The following is a 6,616-nucleotide window of genomic DNA, read 5'->3' on the forward strand; positions in this document are numbered from 1 at the left end:
AGGAATGGAGGAAGGGAAGGAGCACTTTAAGGTTTGTGAAGTGCTTTACGTCTATTATTTTGTTTGAACTTCACCATACCCTTGTGTACATCCCACCAGAGGCTGTGCCCTCCATAGACTTTCTGCATCAGGGGATGCAGAGAGAACTTTCCTTATTTAGACACTATTATGATATCATAAAGTCTTAACTTAATCACTCAAGGGCTTTTTCTGCCCAAAGTCAAGACATTTGGAATTTTCCAGAGGACTGTTTCTAAACACTGATGAAGCAGCTGCTTCATCATCATGGAGAAAAGACAGCTGAGGTACAGATTTTAGCTTCCCCAGGGCTCCAGGATGGGCAAAGAAACATGGACTTTGTCAAAGACAGGTTTTGCAAGTATAGGTATTATATAATCAGCTAACATTTTCAGAGCATCTTCCTGGGGTTCCTTTTGGAATGTCTGCCTGTGATATGCAGCAGAGGGCACTCTCAGTCTGCATCATGCCTTGGAGCCATGTCACTATCTTTCCATCTCTGAGGCTAGGGCTCAGTTCTGAATGTGGTTAGTTATTCTCCCACATTGCTATGCTCCCATTCCTCCTCTGCTGGGGGAATTCAGCTAGGGACCATTTATCCTTCTATAGGGGTCTCTGCTCTGATGTTTGGCTGATAGCTGAGAGCCTATCTGGAGTCACTAATTTTACTTTTTCAGCCGAATGGTAATTTTCTGGTGTTGGCACCAAGAACCTGTGGACAGGGGGTGAAGCTAAAATTAACTAGAATGATTTCAAATCAAACATATCCATCTCTTTTCCCAGACACATGTTTCCCATTGCCTTTGAACACTTGGCTTTGAAATCAGACCTGCCTTTAGCAGATTGAAGGGAAGTGTGGGAGAATGAAAAACCTGTTCAGATATGTCTGGTTTGGGGGAAGAAGTGTGTTTCTCAGACAAGGATCCTAAGATTTTAGTATTTATTCAAAGGGACCTTAGAGATCATATAGTCCAAGTCTTTTGCTATAATAGATGAGGTAAATGATGCCAAGGGTGATTGGGTGATTTGCCCACAGTCACATAGGTAGGATGTGGCAGAGTCAGGATTTAATTCCTGATGGTTTTTACTACAAATCTACTGCTCTTTCCACTGTGCAACACTATATTGGTAGAATCCTGGAGCTATCTAGGCTACACTTCATGCTAAAATCTTGAAGATTCCCAGCAATGAGATGCTTTAAATGATAACAATTGACTTTCTTTCTTTCTTCCTTTCTTCCTTCCTTCCTTCCTTCCTTCCTTCCTTCCTTCCTTCCCTCCCTCCCTCCCTCCTTCCCTCCCTCCTTTTCCAGTGAATGCTCTCTAAAAGTAGCCAAATGGCTACCTGTGATGAGGTTGGAGGAACGTTGCTCATTCTTCAGTATTTATATTATCTTTGGTGGTGGGAGTCTGGACACCTGTAATTTCATTAGCATAGGGAATTACCAATGAGGAAATTGCATCTACCAAAGCAGATAGGCAACTACTACATAATTTGTAATCTTAAACAATTGCCTGGAGCACTGAGGGGTTACCTGCCTGGTCTGGAGTCACTCCGTATATGTCAGAGGTGAGATGAATCCAGGGCTTCCTGGCTCCACTGGCTCTCTATTCACTACCATTCACTTATCATTTAGGACAGATAGTAAGGGATCAAGGAGTGGGAGACTGGCTAGTACCAGGAGAAGGAAAGGTTGCTGCAGAAATAAAGGCAGAATGGAAAAAAAAAGTGCCACAGAAAAAGTCAGCCCTCACAGTCATTTTGGAATTGAATTAGTTCATGAATTACTTATTTTAGATATTTTTTTCTCTTTTAAATAAACTTTGCAGGAGAAATGTGCCTTTTGTATATGGATCAGACATGTTATAGAATCAGAATCTCAGGGTCCAAAGGGTTCTTAGAGATCATTCTGGCATAGCTAAACTCTTATTTCTTCTATGCTATCCCTGACATGTGGTTTGTTTGAAAACCTCTGGTGAAAGTGAACCTAGTACCCTTCAAGGTAGCTAATTCAACTTTTGGATAATTCTAATTGCCACAAAGAAGGAAGCCAGATGATTCAGGGCCTGGCAACAGGAAGACCTGAATCTACGGTTTAGACTTTGAGTCTGACTTCAAATCCAGCCTCAGTTACTAGTTGTGTGACCCTGAGCAAGTCAATTAACTCTGTTTGCCTCAATCCACTGGAGAAAGAAAGGGCAAACCATTCCAGTATTTTTGCCCCCAAAAACCCATCGACAATACTGGCGTGCTATGATCTGTGAGGTCACAAAGAGTCAGAGACAACTAAAATGACCAAACCACAACAGCAGTCATCACAAAGGTTTTTGTTTTTGTTTTCCAGCATAGAGAAACTTCCCCTTATTGCTCCAAATTCTACTTTCTGAGCCTAAGCAGAACAAGTCTTATTCGTCTTCCATATGACAGCCCTTCTCTTCTTCAGGCTAAACATCCCCATTTCCTTCAATCCATCTTCATAAGGTATGGTTTCCAGTCTGTACATCATCCCAGTTCATTCACTCCTATTACATTTCATCTTATTAGATGTGGCCTATCATTCTAGCCTGTTGCAGATTCTGCCTCTGTCATCCATCATGCTAGCTGTGCCTCCCAGTTTCCTGTCACTAGAAAATTTGGCAAGCATGCCTTCATCCAAGTCAATGTCCCCCCTATTGCACCCAGGACTGAACATAATATCCCATATGTAGTTTGTTCAAGGCAAAACACAGTGGGATTAATATCTTCCTCATTCTGGATACTATGCTTCCATCAATGTTGTTTAAAATAGCATGAGTTTTTTTCGGTTGCCATGTAAAACCTATACTGAGCCCCAGACCTATTTTGTAAGAATGATTGTCTAGACATGCTTCTCCCATCCTATACTTATATAATTGATTTTTTTAAAAAACCCAAGTGCAGGACTTTATATTCAATCCTTGTTGCATTTATTTATTTTTTAAAAATCTGGCTCACAGCCTGTCAAGATCTTTTTAAAACCAGATTCTGTCATCCAAAATCTTAGCTACCCGTCTCAGCTCTGTGTCATCTATAATTTTTTCAAGCATATCATTTATACTTTCATCTGAGTGTTTTGGTTAAAAAAAATGTTGAATAATATAGGACCAAGGACAAATCCCTAGGCTATTAACTGGAGATCTCCTTCTAGTTTAATACTGACCCTTTTATGACTTTGGGTCTGTCATTCAGTTAGTTCCTAATCCAGACAGATATGCTATCACCAATTTAATAAATCTTCATTTTATCGAAAAAGACATCATGAAAAGCTCTGTCAAATGGCCTACTGAAATCTAAGTATACTTTGTCCATGACATTTCTATTCCTTACCAGCCTAATAACCTTATCAAAATAAATTGGTAATCTAGTATTTAAATAAGTATCAAACAGAGGGCAATGCAGAGGTGCATGGCGGGTGTGATCAGGATGCAACATGTAACCAATGGGAAATTTCAAGGAACAGGAATGAAAGAGGTCTTAAAGGAAATGTACAATAAGAAGAGAAGATGGGCAGGTGATGTGGCAAGGACAAGAGATAACAACTGTGTGGCCAAAGAGCTCTCTTGGTATCCTTGATGTCAGCAGAAAATGAGGAAGAATTCTGGTACATTGGGTGGACCCCTTGTGGTGAACTTATGGGAAGACATGGATGATAATTAAATTGGATGGATAGATGTGGACAAGTTGTGAACTATATTATTGGTAGTATTGATAAGATCACAAATACATGGAGTATTTGAGAGTCTGACCTAACGTGTTCTTGTCAAAGCCATGTTAATCATCTTAGTAATCATCAATTTATTATGTTTTTAATTGAATAGCATATTAAATAATTTTGCCAAGAATTAAATTCAGTCTCAACTTGAACACATCCTTCCCTTTTTTGAAAAAAAAGTGTAAAAAACATTTTCCCATTTCCAGTTGTATAGTTTCTCTCTTGTTCTTCATGATGTTTCAGAGATGGTTCAGCGATCACATCTGCCTGTCCTTTCAGCATCCTAAGATATAGTTTGTGTGGGCTTGGTTACTTCATACCTGTTAACCATGTTTGATCTATCTTTCTGAATTCAAGGACCATACTTGAAAGAGAAAACAGAAAGAAATTAAGTTTCAAAGTTCTTCCTTTTTGTCATCCTTTACTATCATTCTATCAATCCTGAACAGTGATTATCCCTTCTTTGATCTTCTTCACTTCCAACATAGTTAAAATAAATCTTCTTTTGCTAGATTTCCCATTTCTTTCCATCCTTAAGGGGCCTAGTCCTGGCTCTGACATGAACTTCTCATGACCTTGGGCAAATTGATTAACCTTGTGGGCCTCCGTTCCGTCTGTAAAATAAAAAAAAAAAAGAGCAACTTACCCTTAAGGTCCCTTCTCTATCTAAAATCCTATGAGTTGGAAGTTCTGGTCTTTAGTGTTCTTGACATTATTTTTATAGAAATCAGCTGCTCTTTTTGTGTTCATTTTTCTGTTACCTGACCTTGCTTCCATATTAAGTATTTGTCTTTTAGAACACCAAATTAGTCAATAAGTTCCCTGGGAATGCCTATCTATCACTTAAGACAGTTCATCTTTTCTTCCTCATTAGTTTGCTTGTTTTCAAGTCATTAGATTTTAATTCTTCACATTCCCATTTCTTTTGTGTCTACTTCTCCTATAGAGTCTTAGAGCCTATATTCCTATCTACTCTTTTTGTGAATTCTTTGAAACTGCTCTCCCAATACCTAGGTTGTATGTCAAAGTATACCTAATTTTCCTGTCCTCTATTTTAAATTTCAATATGGAGTAGTTACTTCTTTCCCAAAGTTAACTTAATTAATTTTTACTTAAAAACCTAATTCTTCCTTTTGTTGTTTAGATTTAGGTCTGGGATAGCTATTTCCCCTGTAGCTTTCATTACCTTTTAAAGAATAAAATCATCATTGAGGTAAATTGAGAATCTATCAGCTGCTCTGCTTTTGGGAAAGAAAAATCCTTAGATAGATGAGACAGATGACATTATGGTATCACAATTTTCTACTAGTAGGTGGTGCAATGGATAAACTGCTGGATTTAGAGACAAGAAGACCTGAATTAAATTATACTTCAGATGCTTATTAACTATGTGACCCTAGGGAAGTTCTTTAGCCTCAGTTGATTTCATTTTTAAAACTGGAAATAATAATAGCACCCAACTCACAGGGTTGTTGGGAAAATCAAATTAGATAACAAAGGAAAAGTGTTCTACACAGCATAAAGTATTATCAAGGTACTAGCTCGTAGGATTATGCCAGGTTTGTGATTTGTTTCCTGAACTTATCTGTTTTTTTTTTTTGTTTCTGTTGAGGTGGTCTCTAGTATACTCCCATGATATCTGTTTCTCTGTCCATGGATCCTTACCAAAATGCTCTCCGATGAGCTTCCTTTTGGGGATCTGTGATTTTCCTCAAAAAAGTATATGTTCTTAGTGTAAACTACTCCTTCCCTGCCATAGTAGCTATTCTTTAGAATAAGCTCTTTCAGATTGTTATAATCTTCTATATCTATTCTCCATTCATGTATCCCTATTACCATGGTTCAGTGATAGCTATGAAGTTATATCTTCCTTTTTGTCTCAGGATTTCTACTTTGTCTTATTTGTTACTTATACTTTGGGCAATTGGGTATAAAGTTCTGAAGTCATGTGTCTTGTGGTTGGTTCTCTTCTTGTATATTGTCTCACATAAATTCTTGGCGCTCTAGTGATATTCTTTGTGTGTGACATTTTCTCCTTTTTATGGTATTGGGCTTGGCAGATTGATGTGGGCAGGTCGTTGTTGTTTTTTCCCCTTCTTTACCACTGTCTTCAATTCGAAGCCCTCTTAATCAGATTCACAGGACTCCAGACAAATATATTCTTACTAGTTCTTCTATAGTCAATCTTTGGCTGTGAGACTATCAATCTTTTATTTTAAACCATGGTCCAGAAATCCATATTTTAGGATCTCAAAACCAGTCACACAGAAATGGATGACTTTGAGCATAAGGAATGCCACCAGGGCATTATAGCACTCTGTGTATAATTAGCGGAAGAATGGTGTGGGCATGTTGTGAATAAATTGAGTTTGGGCTATATGACCTATTTTTTGTTGTTGTTCAGTTGTTTCAGTTGTGTCTGACTTATTTTTTTTTTTACTTTTTTGCTAGGGGGAAGGCAGGGCAATAAGGGATAAGTGACTTGCCCAAGGTCACATGGCTAATAAGTGTTAATTGTCTGAGGTCAGATTTGAACTCAGGTCCTCCTGACTCCAGGGCCGGTGCTCTATTCACTGTGCCACCTACCCACCCCAGTAGTGTCTGACTCTTCATGACCCTATTTGGGGTTTTCTTGGCAAAGATACTAGACTGGTTTACCATTTCCTTCTCCAGATCATTTTATAGGTGAGACACTGAGGTGAACAGGGTTAAGTGACTTGCTCAGGGTCACACAGCTAGTAAGTGACAGGCCAGATTTTAACTCAGAAAATGTCTCCCTGTGTCCAGATCTGACACTCTATCCACTATACCACCTAGTTGCCCCATACCATATCTTATCAACCCCAATAGACACAATCTTAAAAAATA

This window comes from Petaurus breviceps, unplaced genomic scaffold (genome assembly GCF_028583685.1).
Source record: "Petaurus breviceps papuanus isolate PSGF00001 unplaced genomic scaffold, PetGlider_PUasm1.0 91133, whole genome shotgun sequence".
NCBI lineage: Eukaryota > Metazoa > Chordata > Mammalia > Diprotodontia > Petauridae > Petaurus > Petaurus breviceps.